Below are 23988 nucleotides of genomic sequence, written 5' to 3' on the forward strand. Positions count from 1 at the left end.
ACTGTAACCCATGGATACAGCAGCACTTAATCAGCCGATAATTTGTAAGAATGCACTAAACTCCTTCCAGCCCATAATATAAGATGTTAATTCATCTAATATGTGAGTATATTGCATGTTGTAAGATACTCCCTCCGTTCCTAAATATTTGTCTATTTAGAGATTTCAAATGGACTACCACACACGGATGTATATAGACATATTATAAAAGAGTGTTGTACTACATCATTGTGCAATTACTGTTTAGCTTCTAATATTAACCTGGTGCTTTTAGGTACATATGTCATTGGTAAAGATCCGCGCTTCGACCCTTTTTGCGTATGGGGCAATGAGATATCGATGAACCAGCATCAAGTGAGGAAGCTGATAAAGATTGTTAGTAAAATGTGTCCAAAGATGGCAATTAAACTATTTGTTTACACTTTATCCAAGACAACAGCGAACTGCAGGATGGTAAGTAAGAACTCTGCAGCCTTCTTTTTAGTGCCCATAATGAGTTGTGTTAGATGACAATGTCTGAATGTTTTTCCTTTGAAGTGGTTTCCAAAGCAGTTTACTCAAGATTACCTCTCAAACTACATGGTTGGTGGGCATGCAAAGGTTAAAGTATTTCTACCAGAACACGATGATTATCTAGATGTTTTCATGAAGACCGTGAAGGATGGGCAGTCGGCCATCAGAACGGGTTGGACTAGAGTCGTGCGTGCCTTCTACATGGAGGAGGGCACAATATGGGCATTCTGCTTCACCTTGTTCAACAACCAGAATATATTTCGCCTCTTTCTTTACCGTATTTAATGGTACAAGTATACAACTGTGGTTCATCATTCTTTATTTGGTTCTTATGTAATTCTTGAACATATGTACCTATGAATCGAATAATGCATTGGTTGTTTGAACCTGATGGATATGAATAAAGTTGTAGCATACATTCAAATTCAAATTCAAATCCGGTACAATTTGAAATAGCAGCAATTAAATTACGGTGAAATTACACTCTCCAGGTTGTTACGACACACACGGTTGGTAAAACACAAACATTTGCGATATACACCATAATCCGAGACAGTTCACAGAGGGGAAACATGTGCAAGCATGCACACAGATGCCATTTGCAAAGCGTGTGCGATGTCAGACAATATCATAAACGGTGCGGGCAAACTAAATGTTTGTGTTAGTTGCCTTATCGTACACGATTCGCAACCACGAACTGTTTCTAATGAAGTATGTATCATAAACATTGCACCACAGAATAGCGTGTGTGATAGTTGTCGTGTACAACGATGTTGCGATGGTCCGACGTTTCATAATCCCGTCTGACACTCGTACGATGATTAACTAATCTTCTTGACAGTGAATCGTTTGTGATGGGGCCGTGCATCATACACATTCTATAATCGTGATCCGTTTGTGATAGGCCATGCATCGTAAACGTAGCACCACAGAATATCGACTGTGATGGCAATGCGAGCAGAAACGAGTAGGAGTACTATAGGGTCCCTATCCCCGACGGTTTCTGGGTCGTGTGGGAAGGACCCCCTATCGCCCGCACTCACTTGGCGACGGTTCCAAATGCCGCTGCGGAAAGGGGTTAAAAACGTTTGTTTAGCAATGACGTGCACCCGTGACATATACTTATGAGAAAAGCTGTAGTGCTCCCACTAACTTTCTTGTAAATACAGGCTTCACCGCAAGTCTGTATAAAACTATATGCTTTGATCAACTCATCAAAGCATATATTCGAACTCCGAGATGCTTGCACCAGTTCCATAGATGGATCGCTGGAGCTTGCACACTTTGTTAGCACCTTTAGGATCGACAAAACTTTTAGTTGCATCATATACAACTCTTCTTTTAGAAATCCATTAAGGAATGCAGTTTTGACATCCATTTGCCAGATTTCATAAAATGCGGCAATTGCTAACATCATTCGGACAGACTTAAGCATCGCTACGAGTGAGAAAATCTCATTGTAGTCAACACCTTGAACTTGTCGAATTTTTTTGCGACCATTCGAGCTTTGTAGATAGTAACACCGCCATCATCATCCGTCTTCCTCTTGAAGATCCATTTATTCTCAATGGCTTGCCGATCATCGGTAAAGTCCACCAAAGTCCACACTTTGTTCTTATACATGGATCCTATCTCAGATTTCATGGCCTCAAGCCATTTTGCGGAATCTGGGCTCATCATCGCTTCCTCATAGTTTGTAGGTTCGTCATGGTCTAGTAACATCACTTCCAGAACAGGATTACCATACCACTTTGGTGCGGAACATGCTCTGGTTAACCTACGAGGTTCGGTAGTAACTTGATCTGAAGTTTTATGATCATTATCATTAGCTTCCTCTCTTGTTGGTGTAGGCATCACGGAAACGGCTTTCTATGATGAGCAACTTTCCAATTCGAGAGAAGGTACAATTACCTCATCAGGTTCTACTTTCCTCCCACTCACTTCTTTCGAGAGAAACTCCTTCTCTAGAAAGGATCCATTCTTAGCAACAAAGAACTTGCCTTCGGATCTATGATAGAAGGTGTACCCAACAGTTTCTTTTGGGTATCCTATGAAGACGCCCTTCTCTGATTTGGGTTAGAGCTTATCAGGCTAAAGCTTTTTCACATAAGCATCACAACCCCAAACTTTAAGAAATGACAGCTATGTGTCGGGGGACTAATCCACGAACACCTATGGGACCGGCGGACCGAGTCCCTTTCGGTTCGGCGGGGGCGGAGGTCGTGCAAAAAGCGGATCGAGGCGAAGCACACGAGCAGTTTACCCAGGTTCGGGCCGCACGGATGCGTAAAACCCTACTCCTGCTTTGTGGTTTGTATTGAGTTCTTGCTCGGGAGCGCCGAGTGCTACATTACACACCAGCAGCTAACGAGACCAAGCATGAGTGTTCTGTTTTTCCAAACCCCCCTCTACGTTGCGCATGGGCCTCCTTTTATATGCTCAAGGGGTCACCGACAGGTGGCAACGGAGACAAAGGGTAAAAATGAAAAAGGTGATGCGGTAGGTACAGCTACCTGCTACAGTGTATCATACCTAACCCTGACGGCAGGGGACAAGGGCCTTAAATGCCCGTCTGCGTCGCCTAAACAGTGTAAAAGGGACCGTCAGGGACGCCACCGCTCGGCACGATGGCAATCTTGTCAGCGCCGCTTGCCACCGCTCACCGCTGGCTGCACAGCCGCCCGCCACGCACGCCTAGAAGGGTCCCAGAGCGACACGTTGGTGGATGTGCTGGAGCGCAGGCACAGAGTGGTGGCTTGCCGCGGCAACCGCCTTGCCGCGGTCGTTGTCTTGTCGCGTCCGGGAGCTTGTCGCTCACCGGGTCTTGTCGGGACGTGTGGCGCGCCGCGGCAAGTTCCTTGAGATGCCTTGGGTGGCCTTCCTGGCAAGCTCCTCTTGCCGGGGTCTTGAGGTGCCTTGGTTGGGCTTCCCGGCAAGCTCCTCTTGCCGGGGTCTTGACTTGGATACTTTGTTCTTGAATGGCTCCAAAGGAACCACGGAGGACCTTGGCGGTCACCCGGCAAGCCTTGCCGCGGGATGCTGCGACTGCCCGTGCACAAGTTCGGGATACTAGGGTACCCCTACTCTAGTACACCGACAGGAGCCCCCGGGCCTGGGCCATACACGGTGCCGAGCGCTGTTGGGCCAGGCCCAAAATAGGGCACGGGCACGCGCGGCCTAGGTTACGCCGTATCTCTCTCCGCATCCACCGCGCCCTCCCCGAACGGCACGCGTTGAATGCGGCGTCGTGGGAGAGATCGTGGGGGGTTTCTTTATTCGGAAATGTGGAACGTCCGCCCCCTCCCTCTTTATAAGCAGAGGAAACAGGGGTAGTTCGCCCATTTGTCAGTTGCTGCTTCAATCTCGGAAATCTCCGCTGCTCCCTTGTCTTCCCAAAGTCGAAAGAGAGCAGCGCTCCGGCCACCATCGCCACCAGCACCACCAATGCCGTCGACCTCCTCCACCACTTCCGCCATGGCTCCAAAAGCCGACAAGGGGAAGGTTGTGAAGTCGACCGAGGCGCAGCGGCTTGCGGCGCTGCGGAAGGAGCGAGCAGTCTTTCCCCCCAAGCTCGCCGCGAAGGAGCTGAGGGAGAACTACTACCTCTTCTGGTCGACGGAGACGCGGGCGCACCCGCGCACGAAGGTACTTCCTGCCGCCGCTTGGAAGAAGGCTCCGAACGGATACCCTTTCTTTGCCTTGTTCTTCTACTGCGGGCTCTGCCCGCCCTTCTCTGAATTCTTTTGCGATATCATGGACACCTACGGGTTCCACCTCCTTGACTTCACCCCCAATGCCGTTCTGACCATGGCAGTTTTCACGCATCTCTGCGAAAACTTTGTCGGAGTCCATCCCAATGTAGCCCTCTTTCACCATTTCTTTATACCCCGGGTAGAGAGAGGAGAGCCTTTATCCGGCGGAATCGCCTAGATCTCAAGGGCCGGCAAGAAGGAAACTTATCTGGAGGGAGAGTTCCGCGGCAAGTGGGAGGAATGGAGGGCAGACTGGTGTTGGATTAACGAGGAGAACCCGCAGCCGTTTACCACCCGGCGCCAAACCCCAGTAGCACGCGGCAGCGACTGGAGTGACGTGGCCCCGGAAGACGACAGGCTGAAGATTGCTGTCACCCGGATCCTACGCCTCAGGCTTGCCGGGCTCACTGTAGGCGCTGTTGGCGCAGATTTCCTTTGCCGCCGCATCGCCCCTCTGCAGGAACGAGGAAGACCCGCCTGGGAGTTCAAGAATGCGGCGGATATCATGAGGCTGCGGCCAGGCCTCAACTTCAACTTCACTGTTCTGGAGCTCAACGCGATGCTCCAGGAGCTGTTCAAGTATGGCCCCCAACATCCCGAAGTCTTCAGGTTGCCGGGGGGGTGTCGTTCCGCTGTGCAACAATTCCTCGCTCGACCGCATCCGGGCAATGATGCCGCAGTGCGACTCGCACGGGATTGTCCCAACTTGGCAAGAGCCTGCGGACGACATCGTGCAGCAATTCTTCGATGGCTTGGTAGAAGTGCCGATCCGTCCCGACGAGAAGGACAGCCTTACCCACGAAACCACCGATGAGGAGATGACACGCATCGCCACCAGGCTAGAAGAGGCGGCAGCAGCCGCAGCCGCGGGCGAATTTGGATTCACCATGGAGGAGGCAGATGGAGCAGAGGCGGGAAGCCGTGCCGAGCGAGAGGAGCGCGTCGGCGAGAAAGAACTTGCCAGGCATGGCGCCGGGTCGAGCGAGCCCGCCAAGGATACGAGCGGCTCGCTGGAGATCAACTCGTCTTCCACCTCATCTTCAGACAGCTCACCGCAAGCAGAGCCTCCATCTCCACCAAGAAGGCGCCTCCGCAAGGACGGGGAGGTAGCGGAGCGGCAAAGGAGTCAACAGCCGCCGCGCCGCGCGACACGCTCCACCACGGCAAGCACCGTTGCCGCGGGAGCATCTCACGCTGCAGCGGCAACTGGAGCGGGGTCCTCCCGGACCACCGCTTCTGCTCCTGCCGCTTCTCATGCCGCGATGACAGCTGGAGCGGGGTCGTCGCAGACCACCGCCACTGTTCCCGCCAAGCGGTCAAGGGAAGCCACTCCTCCGCCTCCTCGCGCCAGACGTGAGCCGGACTTCGACTTCTCCGCGTTCAGCTCCGACGAGGAAGAAGAAGAAGAGTAAGATCCTCTTGTTGTACTTGTAGTTCTTCGATTCTTGCTGTTTTGTCTTGTATCTCACTTGCTTTACTCAGAACTTATTCCTTTTCAGGACTCTGGCCCAGAGAGCAGCGAAGAGAGCCAAGGCCCCGGTGATTATCATCGAGGATGAACCCACGGCGACAGCGGGGGGTGCACCCGAGACAACCTTGCCGGACCCGGCAACTTTTCTCCAGAGCAGCCCCCAGCGTAAGTATCTGGTTTTCTTTCCATTGTGAGGCGCGCATGGATACTCTGTCTTTGCTGATATCTGACTGCTGGTCTGTGTAGGAGCAGAGCAGCCCCACCAGGAGCCAAGGGAGAGTCCTCCGGCAAGGGAGAGCTTTCCGGTAAGGGAGAGTTCTCCGGCAAGGGACAGCACCAGCGGCCCCCCAACGGCGGAGACCACGACTGGAGAACCCGGTACAGGTAATCCTCTTGCTTCGAAACTTCCCTTGGGTTCTTCTTCTTTTGATCTTCTTCTTGTTGAATATTTGCTTGACTCTTCTCCCTTTTCCGGCCGTCAGACCCATCTGCTGCGGAGCAGATGGAGACCGAGGTTGCCGCCGACGAAGCAGCCGGTGCTAGCGATCCCGCCGGCGCAGAGGCCGCCAAGGCTGCCGCCGCAGCAACTGGCGAGGGGTCTGGCGATCGCACTGACGGCCCTGAGGCTGCAGGAGCGCCGGGCGCTACATCGACCGCCGACCTGTCCGCCGCTGCCGCAGCGCCAGGCTCCGAAGAGCCCCAGCCAGGCGTCTACTTGAAGGCCGGCGAAGGCGTCTTCATCAACCTCCCCTGGGCGTCAAGCTCCAGGGCGCCAGTTGAAGGGGAGAGCTTTGACGGAGAAGTGCTCGCCTCCGCTGGGCTGACGCTGGTTGACGCGCCAAGCAGCAGCAGCAACGAGTCTGAGGAGGAGCGGCTGCTGCGGAAGCTGGTGTCGCTCTACCGCGCGTGGCAAGCCAAGCTGGAATCCCGCGAGGCGCTCGTCGCGAAGGCGGGGGTAGACATCGAGAAGCGCGCGGAGGAGCTTCGGGGTCTCCACCAGGAAGCTCTCCGGTCCCTGGCAGATGAGCGAGAGCAACTTGCCGAAGCGCAGAAGGTCTTCTTCCTCGAGAAGGCCGAAGTCGAAGAGCAACAGTGGCTTGCCGCTGTGAAGCTATCTGCGGAGGAGGGCGAGCTGGTGCAACGGAAGGTCAATCTTGACGCCCATGAGGAGGAGCTTGCCATGCGCGAGGAAAAACTCGGCGGAGCCCTCAAGCAAGCAGAGGATGCTGCCGCCGCCGCCGAGGCCGCCAAGAAGGAGCTGGAGACGAAGGTGGCGCAGCTAGAGGCCGATCTCGCCGAGGAGGGCAAAGAGCTTAGCGCCGCCAAGGACTCCAATGCGGATCTTGAGTTGAAGCTGTCCACTTTGACCAAGACGTTGGACGGCGCCAAGGAACAGGAGGCGGCCTTGAAAGAAGAGATCAAGGCCGACAAGGCGCTGCTGGAGAGTGTTGCCACCACCCAGAATGCTTTCAGGGAGACTGTGGAGCACTGGACGGAGAGTCTTGTTAATGCTGCCACAGACATTGACAGGGAGTTGGCGCAGCTGGGGATGGAGGATCTCGGGTATCCCTCCGACGAGAACCTCCAACCCAGCGCCAAGCTCGTCTTGTTCTTCAAAGGCGTGGCGACGGCCCTTCAGCGGCTCCGGGAGAAGATCCCAAAGCAGCTGGCCGACGAGTCGCGCAAGATCTGCGCGGGAGCTCTTCAGAAAGTGTTGGTGAAGGTGGCCTTCCGCAATCCGGGCCTCAACCTCACCAACGTCCTCAAGACCCTACCGCCGGATGCTGATCTGGAGGCGCTCAAGACCCTTGTCGCACCCATTGTGGACAAGGTGAGCGGGATCAAGAGGATCGAAGGCGATCGCGTAGACTAGGCCGCCCGTTTCTTCTTTTCTTGTCGCTGTCCGCCATGTTATGAAAACAATCTGTTAGAGCCGCGACAAGCTATCTTCGTAATATAACTCTATTCTGGGTAATGATTGCAATGTTATTCCCTTTACTTGATTCCTCCCTTTGTATGTTTTTGCCCTACGCTTTTAGGGAACTTGCCGGTGCAGGCACCTTGGCCGCGAGCGCTGAGTGCGGGACGTCAACAGCCTGCTGGCGGTGCTCCTACCGACAAGAAACCTTGTCGCAACTAGTCGTAGCTCACTTAAGTTGTTGAGCGGACTCGAAACAAAGTAAGGGAGCAACTAGCTACGAGTTGGTTCCTCCGCGCACAGGTTTTCCATACAAAGTGCGGTCGTTCAAGGGAGATAACTTAAAAATTTTAAAAATCTGATTGCTCAAACTTTGGCAACTTAGCTTTTCTGTCGTTCGCTTCCCGGTAAGGCGAAACTTTCTTGAACAACGCCATTATCTTCTCCTTTCCCCCCCGGTAAACTTGTGGGCGAGGGAACCTTCCTTTCCTTTAGAAAATAGAAGGAAGAGAAAATAAAGATTTGGAGCCTTACGGCTCGTTGTTGCTTACCGGGGAGTAGGTGCTGCACAAAGTGTCAGATAACACATGCAAAAAATAAAAAGCATGAAATTGAGAAGGCGTGCGGTGCACATGAGCTTTACTTATGCACGGGGTCTACGCCCGGCTTTGTACAAAGGATTACATGCAGCAGCGGCAAGACTTGTACAAAAGGTGGTTGCCAGAACAGGTTTCGGCAACCGCGCCTTACGGGTAAAACTTACGAAGATGCTCAACGTTCCAGGAGTTGCTCACCGGAATGGCATCTTTGGTCTCAAGGCGGACAGCGCCAGGCCTAGTGACTCGTTTCACCCGGTAAGGGCCTTCCCACTTCGGCACAACTTGTTGGAATTCTTGGCGGACTGAACACGCCAAAGAACAAGGTCGCCTTCCTTGAAACTTCTCGCATTAACTTTGCGGCTATGGTAGCGGCGCAAAGCTTGCTGGTAGCGAGCAGCTCGCATAGCAGCCTGAAGATGGTCTTCCTCAAGGAGCAGTGCGTCATCTTGTCGCAGCTGCTCTTGCTCAAGCTCATCATAAGCGAGCACTCGAGGTGACCCGTATACGAGTTCCGTGGGGAGAACTGCCTCTGCTCCATAGACTAGAGCGAAAGGTGTCTGTCCAGTGACTCGATTTGGCGTCGTTCTGATTGACCAAAGAACCACCGGCAGCTCCTCGATCCAGTTTCTTCCGCACTTGTGCAGCCTGTCGAAAGTTCTGGTCTTGAGCCCATGCAGCACTTCAGCATTTGCCCTCTCCGCTTGACCGTTGCTTCTCGGGAGAGCAACAGAAGCGAAGCAGACCTTGGCGCCAAGATCTTGGACGTACTGCATGAAGGTGCGGCTCGTGAATTGCGTACCGTTGTCGGTGATTATCCTGTTAGGGATCCCGAAGCGGCAAACAATCGACCTGAAGAACTTGACTGCTGACTGTGCTGTCCCCTTCCTCACTGCTTCCACTTCCGGCCACTTTGTGAAGTTGTCGATTGCAACGTACAAGTACTCAAAGCCCCCGACTGCTCGGGGAAAGGGGCCGAGGATGTCGAGCCCCCAGACCGAAAATGGCCAAGATAAAGGGATCATCTGGAGAGCTTGAGCTGGCTGGTGTATCTGCTTGGAATGAAACTGGCACACTTCACACTTGGTTACTTGTGCAGTTGCATCCTGGAGGGCTGTCGGCCAAAAGAAACCTTGCCGGAACGCTTTGCCGACAAGTGCTCTTGCGCCAATGTGGTGACCACATATGCCTCCATGTATCTCTGCCAACAGCTTTTGTCCGTCTTCCCGGTGAATACACTTCAATTTCACACCATTGAGTCTTCTTCTGTACAGTGTCTTGTCGACAAACTGGTACATACTTGACTGTCGGGCTACTTTTTCCGCTTCTTCCTGCTCTTCGGGAAGTTCTCCTGTCTGCAGGAAACGGACAATCTGCTGCGCCCATGCTGGAGCTTGTGGCTCGACAACAAGGACTAAAGGCAAATCTGCTGCTGCGGGAACATCCGCTTCTACGGCGAGAACCTGCGGCTCTGCCGGAGCTTGACGCTCCCCGGCAAGCTTGCCGGAGCAAAACTTGTCGGGAGCTTCTGCTTCAACGGAACAAACCCTAGGGCTTGCCGGAGCAGACTGCTCCTCAGCGCCTTTGGCGTTGATCTTAGGGACCTTCTTGGCGGCGGCTTCGGGAAGCTCTGCCGGAAAATAGTCACCAGAAATCAACTTCCTCTTCTTGCTCTGTCCATTTGATGGCGTTACGGACGGTTGAGTCAGCTTGAGCACAAAGATCCCTGGTTCCACAGATAACTTAAGTGCGGCGCACTTTGACAGGCCATCAGCAATAGCGTTCTGAGCTCTTGGAACATGCTCCATCTGTAGGCCGTCAAAGTGCTCTTCTAGCTTTCTCACTTCGTCGACGTAGGCTTCCATCAACGGACATTGATAGCTCTTGTTCACTTGGCAGACGACAAGTTGCGAGTCACCCCTGACAATGAGCTTCTTGATCCCAAGGTCTGCCGCGATCTTGAGGCCGGCAAGCAAACCTTCATACTCTGCAGTATTGTTAGTTGCTTGCTCCTTGGGAAAGTGCATCTGGAGTACGTACTTGAGGTGCTCTTCGGTGGGTGCGACAAGCAACACGCCAGCGCCAGCGCCTTGCAGCGAAAAGGCACCATTAAAGTACATCAGCCACTCTTTGCTTGCTTCCTTGACGGGGATGCTCATTTCTGGAATTTCTTCATCTGGTGTTGGCATCCATTCTGCTATGAATTCTGCCAATGCTCTGCTTTGGATAGTTGAAGTACTCTCAAACTTGAGGCCAAAGCTTGACAGTTCCAGTGCCCACTCAACAATCCTGCCTGTCGCTTCTGGATTCTGTAGTATCCTCTTCAGCGGAAAGCGAGTGACAACTGTGACCTCATGTGCTTGGAAGTAATGGCGCAGCTTTCTCGAGGCCATGAGAAGGCCGAAAAGCAATTTCTGCATGCCAGAATACCTTGACCTAGCCCCCTGCAGAAGGGAACTGACAAAGTAAACTGGGCGCTGCACCATTTTGTTCTGTATCTCCTCGCGCACCTGCGCAGACCCATCCTTGTCGGGACCAGAGCTTGTCGGGGAAGCCCCCTGCTTGTTGCTGGATGTGCCTGCCGTGGTTGTTGGCTCGTCATCTGCCTCCCTCTCTGCTACTAACGCAGCACTAACCACTTGATTGGTTGCTGCTATATACAGCAGCAACTTCTCTTGTGGTTTAGGTGCGACAAGTATTGGAGGAGAGGACAGGTATCTCTTCAAGTCTTGTAGCGCAGCCTCCGCTTCCGGAGTCCATTTCATTGGACCTGCCTTTTTCAATAATTTGAAAAATGGCAGGGCGCGCTTAGCAGACCTAGAGATAAACCTGCTGAGAGCAGCCACGCAACCGGCAAGTCTTTGTACATCCTTGACGCGCTTTGGTGCTTCAATCTGCTCAATGGCCTTGATCTTGTCGGGATTGGCTTCAATTCCCCGCTGAGACACGAAGAACCCGAGAAGCTTGCCGGAGGGGACTCCAAACACACACTTCTTGGGGTTGAGCTTGAGGCTAATCTTGCGCAGATTTGCAAAGGTCTCGTCTAAATCTTGGATCAGAGTTGCCTTCTCCTTGCTCTTGACCACTATATCATCCATGTAGGCTTCCACATTCCTGTGTATTTGTGGCTCAAGAGCAACATGGACTACTCTTGCAAATGTTGAGCCAGCATTTTTTAATCCGAAAGGCATCCGTATGAAACAGTACGTGCCACATGGAGTAATGAATGTGGTCTTCTCCTCATCCTCTTCTGCCATGAAGATCTGATGGTATCCTGAGTATGCGTCAAGAAATGAAAGCAAATCACATCCGGCTGTGGAGTCAACAATCTGTTCAATGCGCGGCAAAGGAAATGGGTCTTTGGGACAAGCTTTGTTAACATCGGTAAAATCGATACAAAGTCTCCATTTCCCGTTCGCCTTGCGCATGACTACAGGATTGGCCAACCACGTAGGATGGAGCACTCCTCTGACAAGGCTTGCTGCTTCCAACTTCTTGATCTCTTCTGCAATGAACTCTTGGCGCTCCACTGCTTGCTTCCTGACCTTCTGCTTGACGGGCCGCGCATGAGGACAAACGGCAAGGTGGTGCTCAATTACTTTCCTGGGAACACCGGGGATGTCAGACAGTTGCCACGCAAACACGTCGACATTCACCCACAGGAAAGCAATGAGCGCGCTTTCCTATTTAGGGTCGAGAGTGGCACTGATGGTGAAGGTACCATCAGTGCCGTCCTCCTTGGCGGACACCTTCTTGGTCTCTGGCGGAGCTGCCATTGTCTTCTTACACTTGCCGGTGGAGCTCGATGGTGCGTCCTCGATGGCAGCGCAGCACTCCGAAGAGGTGCGCTTGCCGGAGTGGGCATCAGAACTCTTGCCGGACTTGGTCTTCTTCTTCCCCCGGGAGCTTCAACGGCAAGTGACTTGCGGTCTGTTGCGGCTGCCGCTTCTCGGTAGATCTTGTCGGCGCAGATAAGAGCATCCTTCTTGTCGCCGGGGACAGAGATGACGCTTATCGGGCCTGGCATCTTCAGCATGTTGTATGCGTAGTGAGAGGCTGCCATGAACTTGGCGAGTGCTGGACGGCCAAGTATCCCATTGTAAGGCAATGGTATATCGGCAACGTCAAAAGTGACCCTCTCAGTCCTAAAGTTCAGCTCGCTGCCAAATGTTACTCGCAACGTGACCTTCCCCTTCGGCTTACTCCTTCCCGGGTTGATTCCTTGGAATGTGCCGGTCTCTTCGAGCTCGCTGTCAGGGATCTGGAGTTTCTGGAGTACAGTGGAGGAGATCAGGTTCAAGCCGGCCCTGCCGTCAACTAGCATCTTAGTGACCTTGAGGTTGCGGATAGTTGGTGAAACCAACATCGGCAAGCACCCGACCGCAGTTGTGCGATCAGGGTGGTCCTCAATATCAAAGATGATAGGCGTGCTGGACCATTTCAGAAGCTTGCGTGAGTCGACAGGTGGTTCCGCTGCATTGACTTCCCGCACCCACTGCTTGAGTTGGCGGTGCGAAGTATGCAGAGAAGCACCGCCGTCAACACACAAGACCTCTGTGGCTTTCTGGAAGTCCTGCTCACTGGTCTCAACATCATCCATGTCTTCGTCGGCGTCGTCGTCTTCATCCTTGTCGCGGCCGCGGGGAGGTCTGTCTCCTTGCCGCTGCTTGACCTTGCTGCGGCGTCCTCCCCGGCCGGCGCGCTTCTTGCCAGATTCTCCAGCGCCTCCTCGGGCCCTCTCCTTGTCTCGTCGCTCGTACTCAGCCTTTTGTTGCTGGACAAGCTGCCCAACCTTCTTGCAGCTCTGGAGGTCATGGCCCTTGGTGCGGTGAATCTTGCAGTACTGCTTGTCGGTGCCGTCCTGCTTGTCGGCGACCGCCACAGCCTGGCAGTTGGTGCATGCGGCAATCTCCTTGCCGGAGCTACCAACTTTGGCTTTCTTGGCACCACCTTCATTGCCGGACTGCTCAACGACTAGCACATCTTTGCCTTTCTTCTTCCTGTTCCGCCGCCGGTTTTTCTTTGTCGGGGCTGCATCCTCGCTGTCAGATCCTCCTGCTCCTGCATTCTCTCCAGGGAGTTTCCTCCCTTCCTTAGCACGTGCACACTTGTCGGCCAGGCCATACAGCTCACTGACATCTCTGATCTTGCACATCGCCATCTCCTCCCACATCCTGCGGTTACGCACGTTCTGATGGAACGCGCTGATGACCGCGGCAGGGTGGACATCTGGGATGTTGTGCTGCACACGGCGGAATCTCTGAATATACTTGCGCAGGGGCTCTCCTTCCTTCTGGGCGAGTAGATGAAGGTCACTCTCTTGGCCATGAGGTTTGTGGCCGCCTGTAAAGGCACTGACAAACTGATGGCACAGGTCTGCCCAGGAGGATATGGAGTTGTCCGGCAAGTGCATGAGCCAGGACCTGACATTGGGTTTGAGCACCAGCGGGAAGTAGTTGGCAAGGATCTTGTCGTCCCGTCCCCCGGCAGCATGCACCGCGATGGTGTAGATGCTGAGGAACTCCGACGGATGCGACTTGCCGTCGTACTTCTCTGGTACGTCTGGCTTGAAATTCTTCATGCTGGGCCACTGGACTTGCCGCAGCTCATGAGTGAACGCAGGGCAACCTACCGCGTACGGCAAGTCGCCTGGTTCCCCTGGCGCATGCATGTCAACAGAGGGCTCAGCGCGCTGGTCTGATTGACGTCGCGCTTCTCTTCGGCCCTCGATGCGAGTACGAGCGTCTTCTTGCTGTCATTCGTGAAGAACTTGGCGCTGATCTCGACGAGCTCGTGGATCTGATGACGCGGTGGAGTCGCTGTCGAGGTGGATCCGGCGAGTCGGCGATCTTGGCCTTCGGGGCGGAGAGTGCACAGTAGTTGCACCCCCACCGGTCTTGTCGCCACCGGCTCGTGCCTGGCTGACTTGCCGCGGTTGCGACGTGCTCGGCTGCCGTTGAGCGTCGCCGTTGGCGAAGCCGATGAGACTCTGGATGGTGGCCCTCCAGTCGTCGATCTTGTCTGCTGTTGGAGGGTAGTCTAGGAGCAGTTGAGCTCGCGCCAAAGCTTCTGCTCCAGTGGCGGGTGGTGGTGGCGAACTGTGCGAGGAGCGGGATATGCTCGGACTTCTAACTATGTTAGAAGGAGCAATATCCCGTCCAGGCTACCGTGCCTCGCTCGTGCCAGCATGTTGGTGTGCATGCTGGTCTGGAGCACTCCAAGACCCACTAGCTCGATCTTGGTCCAGCAAACGCATGGTACCGTGAGTACCATGACACTACCGGTCCTGTGCCTCCTGAGGTGGGCGCGGTGCATGTACGGACGCCGAGGTCTTGGAGTGCGCCCGGTCGTTGTGGGAGCCGGCTACGCCGCCGATGTGCAGCGCGGCCTTGTCCTTGGACCTGGCAGCACCGTGAGCTCCTTCGTCGACGCCCATTCTTCCGCCGACGTCTGCCCCATCAGCCGTTTGCTCCGGCGGTGGTGGGTTCGGCGCGGACGGAGCAGCCGCCTCCAAAGCCTTCTTCTTCGGCGGCATGTCGATGAAGATGATGAAGATCTAGCTCGCGTGAACGCCGGATCTGGTTCACACAACCTCGACGCCCCCTACCTGGCACGCCAAAGATGTCGGGGGACTAATCCACGAACACCTATGGGACCGGCGGACCGAGTCCCTTTCGGTTCGGCGAGGGCGGAGGTCGTGCAAAGAGCGGATCGAGGCGAAGCACACGAGCAGTTTACCCAGGTTCGGGCCGCACGGATGCGTAAAACCCTACTCCTGCTTTGTGGTTTGTATTGAGTTCTTTCTCGGGAGCACCGAGTGCTACAGTACACACCAGCAGCTAATGAGACCAAGCGTGAGTGTTCTGTTTTTCCGAACCCCCCTCTACGTTGCGCATGGGCCTCCTTTTATATGCTCAAGGGGTCACCGACAGGTGGCAACGAAGACAAAGGGTAAAAATGAAAAAGGTGATGTGGTAGGTACAGCTACCTGCTACAGTGTATCATACCTAACCCTGACGGCAGGGGACAAGGGCCTTAAATGCCCGTCTGCGTCGCCTAAACAGTGTAAAAGGGACCGTCAGGGACGCCACCGCTCGCCGCGATGGCAATCTTGTCAGCGCCGCTTGCCACCGCTCACCGCTGGCTGCACAGCCGCCCGCCACGCACGCCTGGAAGGGTCCCAGAGCGACACGTTGGTGGATGTGCTGGAGCGCGGGCACAGAGTGGTGGCTTGCCGCGGCAAGCGCCTTGCCACGGTCGTTGTCTTGTCGCGTCCGGGAGCTTGTCGCTCACCGGGCCTTGTCGGGACGTGTGGCGCGCCGCGGCAAGTTCCTTGAGATGCCTTGGGTGGCCTTCCCGGCAAGCTCCTCTTGCCGGGGTCTTGAGGTGCCTTGGTTGGCCTTCCCGGCAAGCTCCTCTTGCCGGGGTCTTGACTTGGATAGTTTGTTCTTGAATGGCTCCAAAGGAACCATGGAGGACCTTGGCGGTCACCCGGCAAGCCTTGCCGCGGGATGCTGCGACTGCCCGTGCACAAGTTTAGGATACTAGGGTACCCCTACTCTAGTACACCGACACTATGGTTTCTTGCCAAACCATAGTTCATACGGTGTTGTCTCAACGGATTTATATGGAGCCCTATTTAACGTGAATGCAGCTGTCTCTAATCCATAACCCCAAAACTATAGTGGTAAATCGGTAAGAGACATCATAGATCGCACCATATCTAATAAAGTATGGTTACGACATTCGGACACACCATTACGTCGTGGTGTTCCAGGTGGTGTGAGTTGTGAAACTATTCCACATTGTTTTAAATGAAGGCCAAACTCATAAATCAAATATTCACCTCCGCGATCAGATCATAGAAACTTTATTTTCTTGCTACGATGATTCTCAACTTCACTCTGAAATTCTATGAACTTTTCAAATGTTTCAGACTTGTGTTTCATTAAGTAGATATACCCATATTTGCTCAAATCATCTTTGAAGGTCAGAAAATAACAATACCCGCCGCGAGCCTCAACACTCATCGGACCGCATACATTGTTATGTATTATTTCCAATAAGTCAGTGGCTCGGTCCATGGTTCCGAAGAACGGAATCTTAGTCATCTTGCCCATGAGGCATGGTTCGCAAGCATCAAATGAGTCATAATCAAGTGATTACAAAAGTCCATCCGTATGGAGTTTCTTCATGCGCTTTACACCAATATGACCTAAACGGCAGTACCACTAGTGTGTTGCACTATCATTATCAACTTTGCATCCTTTGGCATCAATACTATAAATATGTGTATCACTACGATCGAGATTCAATAAACCATTCACCTTGGGTGTATGACCGAAGAAGGTTTTATTCATGTAAGCAGAATAACAATTATTCTTTGACTTGAATGAATAATCGTATTGGAATAAACATGATCCAATCATATTCATGCTCAACACAAACACGAAACAACATTTATTTAAGGTTCAACACTAATCCTGAAGGTAGAGGGAGTGTGCGATGGTGATCGTATCAACCTTGGAATTACCTCCAACACACATCGTCACCTCGTCCTTAACTAGTCTTTGTTCATTCTGCAACTCCCGTTTCAAGTTACTAAATTTAGCAACTGAACTGGTATCAAATACCCAGGGGTTGCTATGAACACTAGTAAAGTACACATCAATAATTTGTATATCAAATATACCTTTGTTCACTCTGCCATCTTTCTTATCCGCCAAATATTTGGGGCAGTTCCGCTTCTAGTGACCATTTCCTTTGCAGTAGTGATACGTCTCCAACATATCTACCTTTCCTAACGCTTTTCCTCTTGTTTTGGACTCTAATTTGCATGATTTGAATGAAACTAACCTCGGACTGACGCTGTTTTTGCAGAACTACCATGGTGTTGTTTTTGTGCAGAAATAAAAGTTCTCGGAACGGAACGAAACTTTGTGAGGAATTTTTATACAATAAATAAGAATTTATGGAGCCAAGATCCACCGAAGAGGGGCACCTGGGTGGGCATAACCCACCAGGGCGCGCCCCCTCTCCTGGCGCACCCAGGTGGGTTGTCCCCACCTGGTGGCCCGGCAGACCCTGATTCCGACGCCATAAAATCCTATTTTCAAGAAAAATGCGGGAGAAAAAATTATCACAATCCACGAGATGTAGCCATCGTCACCTCCTGTTCTTCATCGGGAGGCCAGATCTGGAGTCCGTTTGGGGCTCCGAAGAGGAGGATCTTCGTTCTTCGTCATCTCCAACCCTTATCCATCGCCAATTCCATGATGCTCCCCACCGGGAGTGAGTAATTCCTTCGTAGGTTCGCTGGTCAGTGAGGAGTTGGATGAGATTCATCATGTAATCAAGTTAGTTCTATTAGGGCTTGATCCCTAGTATCCAATATTTTCTAAGATTGATGTTGCTATGACTTTGCCATGCTTAATGCTTGTCACTTTCGGCCTAGTTGCCATGATTTTAGATCTGAACCGTTAAAGTTATCACCATTATATGCATGTTCTAGATCCGATCTTGCAAGTTATAGTCACCTACTACGTGTTATGATCAGGCAACCCGGAGTGACAACAGTCAGGACCACTCCTGGTGATGACCGTAGTTTGAGGAGTTCATGATTCACTATGTGTTAATGCTTTGTTCCGGTTCTCTATTAAAAGGAGGCCTTAATATCCCTTATTTTGCAATAGGACCCCATTGCCACGGGAGGGTAGGACAAAAGATCTCATGCAAGTTCTTTCCATAAGCAGGTATAACTATTTACGGAATACATGCCTACATTATATTGGTGAACTGGAGCTAGTGCCGTATCGCCCTAGGTTATAACTGTCTCATGATGAATGTCATCCAACAAGTCACCGATCCAGTGCCTACGAATTTATCTTATATTGTTGTTGCTAAGTTACTACTGCCATCATTACTATTACACTTGCTACAAAACTACTGCTATCACTGTTACTGTTACCGTTACTGCTGCTACTATTATCAAAACTCTCATACTACTTTGCTACTGATCACACTGCTGCAGATAATTAATCTCCAGGTGTGGTTGAATTGACAACTCAGCTGCTAATGCCTTCAAATATTCTTTGGCTCCCCTTGTGTCGAATCTATAAATTTGGGTTGAATACTACCCTCGAAAACTGTTGCGATCCCCTACACTTGTGGGTTATCAAGACCTTTTTCTGGTGCCGTTGCCGGGGAGCATAGCTATATTTGTTGAGTCACTTGGGATTATTATCAATTTATCACTATGAAGAATCTGAAGGATGCTAAGACTAAGATATTTCCCTCAAAGACGAGGGGAGGTAAGGAACTACCATCCAGTTCTGCTTTAGATTCACCTTCTGTTATAAGTAAACTTGCAACACCGCCACATGTTATTAATTCTGATACGTCGCAAGTTATTGATGATGCTACTTCTGCTATGGATAATTCTTATGATTATGCTAGTACCTTGCTTGATAATGATGATGTGCCACTTGGTGATTTTCTTGATAAACAAATAGCTAGAGTCACTAGTAAGCGTCGGTCCTATACAACGGTTTTAACCCCTTTCTGCGACGCCATTTGGAACCATCGCTTAGTGAGTGTGGGTTATAGGGGTGAGGGAGTCCTGGAGTAAGGGGTCCTTGGGCGTCCGGCCTGTTAGCCATGGGCCGGACTGATGGGCTATGACGATACGAAGACTGTACCTGTGTCCGGATGGGACTCTCCTTGGCGTGGAAGGAAAGCTTGGCGACCAAATATGTAGATTCCTTTCTTTGTAACCGACCCTATGTAACCCTAGATCCTCCCGGTGTCTATATAAACCGGAGGACTTAGTCCGGACAGGGGAGACGGATTATCATAGCCATACACGCTAGACCTCTAGGGTTTAGCCATTACGATCTCGAGGTAGATCAACTCTTGTAATACACATATTCATCAATATCAATCAAGCAGGATGTAGGGTATTACCTCCATAGAGAGGGCCCGAACCTTGGTAAACATCGTGTCCCTTGTCTCCTGTTACCATCGACCTTAGACGCACAGTTCGGGACCCCCTACTCGAGATCCGCCGGTTTAGACACCGACATTGGTGCTTTCATTGATAGGTCCTCTGTGCTATAGCTAAAAGGTTTGATGGCCCCTTCAATCTTCAATAATGACGCCGTCCAAGGAGAAACTTTCCTCCCCGGATAGATCTTCATGTTCGGCGGCTTCGCACTGCGGGCCAATTCGCTTTGCCATCTGGAGTAGATCGAAAGCTACGCCCCCTGGCCATCAGGTCGGATTTGGGAGCTTGAACTACATTGCGGACATCCATGGAGACTTGATCTTTGCCGGATTCGAGAGCACAGTAGTCGTTCCCGGTCACCTCGATGATCATGACTTAAATCTGTCATCTGGCTGCATCTAGGAGATTGCTCCTGTATCCGCTCCGGCCCTAGATCCGGAGCAAGCTGCGCCATCCAAGGACGGGAGGATCAACCCCACCACGGAGGCCACAGATTCCACGGCGTTGGAGCCGCACATAGACTTCACTTCTCACAACGTCTTTGTCAGTGGAACTCCAGACTCGCCTCCGGCCGTAGGTTCCGAACTACATGAGCCCGCGGACGCCGAGCTTGATCGCTTATCGGTATTCGAATTCAGCGCTGCAGACATCTTCCAGCACTTGCCTTTGGGCGATGTGCTAAACTCATTAAAGAACCTATCCTTGGCGGAGGACTCACAGCCGAACTATCCGGCTCGAGCTAGGGGCTGACAGTGGAGAAGTTTTCTTCCCACCCGCCACCCACTTCATAGCCACGGTCGAGGATTCAACCGACACAATTACCTTCCGCTCTGTGAGGATGAGGTGAGCCTCAGCACCGAGGATTTCATCGTGCCTGAGGAACCTCTTGAGCAGGAGCGCTTCAAGCGCCATCTAATAGCCACTACAACCTGAAAAAGAAGCAGCAGCAGCTTCAAGCTGACCAAGATCTGCTCAATGATTGTAGCGACCAGACCTCAAACAGTCTGATCTCTGTGCTCAGGTGTCATCCCTGGATCAGTAATGCTGACACCACACAGTACTTGGAGAATTTATAACAGAGTAGCAATCACACACTTATTACATCGGGTGTCTCAATAGAGAACTTATTACAATAAATATGGCTTAAGGCCATCTAATAACTATAACAGCGGAAGGCTTGGAAGATAAGTGAGTCCATCAACTCCAACGGCATCACTGAGTATAGAACCACGACCTAAAAACTCCTTATTCGTCATCTGAAAAGTCTGCAACATTAACGTTGCAGCCCGAAACGGGTCAGCACATGGAATATGCTGGCAAAGTAACACATAGAGAGTAATGGAATGAAACAGCTATACTATATGCATATTTGGCTGGTGGAAAGCTCTATGGTTACAGTTTTGCGAAAAGCCAATTTTTTCCTACTGCAAAGGAATAAATTTTATTTAACTATCATGGTAGTTGTTTAAACATTGAGAATGGTTGACAGCATTCTCAATCCCAATTAAGCATCATCATTAAACAAAACCCAACAAAATTAAATTTTAGAGTAACATGTTGAGATTCACATGATAATCCAAGTACTAGATACTCAAGATGTCCATAACCGGGGACACGGCTAACCATGATTAGTTTATACACTCTGCAGAGGTTTGCGCACTTTTCCCCACAAGGCTCGATCGCCTCCGTTTGGTTTCTCGCACTTCATGGTGTTTGAGAAGACGGATGACCGAGACATAGTCTTTCAGAAGCGCTAGCACCTTACGATGGATAGACCGTTACACCTACTTTCCCCTACATCTGCTAGTCTACCCTGTAAGAGTTCGCACGACTTAATCAACTATGCTAGAGCCCATAATAGCTTGTGGCTGCACACGGAAGTTTCTAGTATGAAAAATCTCATGATCCCTTTGGGCCTGGGTGGCGGTCCATAAAGAAAAACAGGCAATCCTGGAATACCCAGGTACCTCAATCCACCCAGATGTGTGTTTAAGTTGCCACCTTAGATAAACCATTAATTAACAAACTCACATCTGTCATGGATATCACTCACCCAATCCACGTCTACTAGCATAGCATGGCATAATAGGCAAACGTAGAAGTAACTCCCAAAGGTTTGAAAATAAACAGGTAATAGGTACTACCTCAACTACTTCCCATCCCACAATTTAATGAGATCCTAATCATGCAATGTTTGAGGATTGATCTAATGCAATAAAACTGGGTAGTAGGATGTATGATCAAAGTGTTACTTGCCTTGCTGATGATCCGCGAAACCTAGAGATTCGAAGTAACAGGCAGCGCACTCCGGCTATTCTATCGCAGACAAACAAACAAGCATACAATAAGTATTCATCTAATGTACGGGTAAAACTCAAATAAGAGATCTAACCAGAAGGTTCAACTTAAGAACTCCGGTTTGCAAAAAGAATCAAATCAAACGAAGCAATGAAAGTCAAACGGCAAAAGAAACAAGCTTCGTTTACTATTCTGGGTCTAGGGCAATTTTTACAGTGGAAAAAACTTGTTTAAGTGGTTAAACGGATAGAGGGTTTCGAGACGAAACTCCAGGCGCTTGAATCGCCTGATTCCGATAAACGAGCGAAAAGTTATACTAAAACGAAAATCGGATCAGGAATCGCGATCAGAAAAATCGCGGATTTAATCCGAGAAAAAGAAAAACGACGAACGTTCGCTAGAACGAACGAACGGACGAATGCTCGCTAAATAAATAAATCAGAAAAATCGATCTATTTAAAAAAACCGAAACTAAAAAAATAAAAAAAATAAACCGTGACTTTTTTAAAAAAACGGGCGGTGAAAACGAGGTTGACCTTGGGCGGCGGGTCCGGCGGCGGTGGCGGCGAGCGGCTAGGGTTAGGGTGTTGGGCGCGGTGGGCTGGCGGCGGCTGATGGGCTCGGTGGCTCGGGTCGGGCGGCTTATAAAGGCTGCCCCGGGCGGAGTCCCGCTCGGGTACGGCCCAAAGTCGGTTCACGTTTTTTAAAAAAAATATTCCGCGCAGAAAAACAAATAAAAGAAATACTAAACGGACTCCAAAAATCCCGAAATAAAATTTCCCGGGCTTCTAAAACCAAGCCGCACAAGGTGAACATTTATTTGGGGCCTAAATGCAATTTTGAAAAACGCACATTTTTCCTAAATTCAAATAAAATACCGAAAAATTCCGAAATAAAATCTTATTTGATTTTATTATTAAATCCTCAATATTTCTTTATTTTGGGAAAGTCATTTTATTCCCTCTCTCATATTTTTGTAATAGAAATAATTGATGATAAAATAATTAAAATAAAATGTTCCTATTCTCAAAATTTGAGAAAACTCAAATATGAAAATAACGAAATCCCCAACTCTCTCCGTGGGTCCTTGAGTTGCGTGGAATTTCTAGGATCAAAACCAAAAGCAAATAAATTATGATATGCAATGATGGTCTAATGTATAACATTCCAAATTGAAAATTTGGGATGTTACAATGATAGATGGACCTAAGTCCTAGCCGCTGAAGAATACAGCCTTAGTGGCCCAGCCAAAAGCTACCCGAAGCGTAGGTTGCTACCCCAGGGTGACGACAAGGTGCTCAAGCCCATGCTATCATCGCACAAGGCGGCAGGTCGACCACAACTTGGTCCGGGTAAAGCGGCAACTCAAGCTGAACACCAGACCGCCCACCTCGCCGTAAAGGCAAGAACAAAGCTGCTCAAGGTTGTGCATACGACCTACAACGGGACTTGGCTAGTAGAGCAGGACACTCAAGAGCAACCTACGAATCGCGAGGACATACCTCGACACATGATGACGGCCGCCTATTCGGACGTGACAAACCTAGCCACGCCCGGGCTGAAAACCGCAAATGGACTCCATCGGAGGTAAGTCGCATTGTGGCCCAACATAGAGGCGCCGCACACCCTCTTTGCTTCACAGACGAAGTAATGGAGCATGAATTCCCAGACTGGTTCAAACCTATAAATATCGAATCATACGATGGAACAACGGATCCCACGGTATGGATCGAGGACTTTCTCCTTTAGAGGATGCCTTTCGCAACAACTTCCAAGGAACATATGTCCGGCCCCCGGACGCCGATGACTTAAGTCAAATTTTCCAGCAGCCCGGAGAGTCAGCCAGGAAGCTCTGGACTAGGTTCTTAGTTAAAAAGAACCAAATCATCGACTGTCCGGACGTGGAAGCCCTTGCGGCCTCTAAACACAATGTCCGGGATGAATGGCTCACACGCCACCTCGGTCAAGAAGGACCTAGATCCATGACAGCCCTTACCGCTCTAATGACCCGCTTTTGCGTGGGAGAAGATAGCTGGCTCGCTCGTAGAAGCAATAGCGCCAGCGACTCGGTCACTTCCGAAATCCGAGACGGCAATGGCAAGCCACGACGAAGCAAACACAACAGTCGCAATGATAATGAAAGATCACGCGACACATCGGTCAACGCTGGATTCAACAATCCAAAGCCCAGTCAACAGAAAAAGCCATTCAAGGCAAACAGAGACGGACCATTCAACCTAGACACAATACTGGACTGACCCTGCCAGATTCACGGCCACCCCAATAAACCGGCTAATCATACCAACAGAAACTGTTGGGCCCTCAAGCAAGCCGGCAAGCTCAACGCCGAACACAAGGGAAGGGGGCCGCCAGGCAATAGGGACGACATAGTGGTTCACCAGCCAAATGCCGGGGGTCAGAAGCAACTTCCCCCCTGA

The sequence above is a fragment of the Triticum urartu genome, chromosome 5A (assembly GCF_056163025.1).
Source record: "Triticum urartu cultivar PI428250 chromosome 5A, HENAU_Tu73, whole genome shotgun sequence".
In the NCBI taxonomy this organism is placed as follows: Eukaryota; Viridiplantae; Streptophyta; class Magnoliopsida; order Poales; family Poaceae; genus Triticum; species Triticum urartu.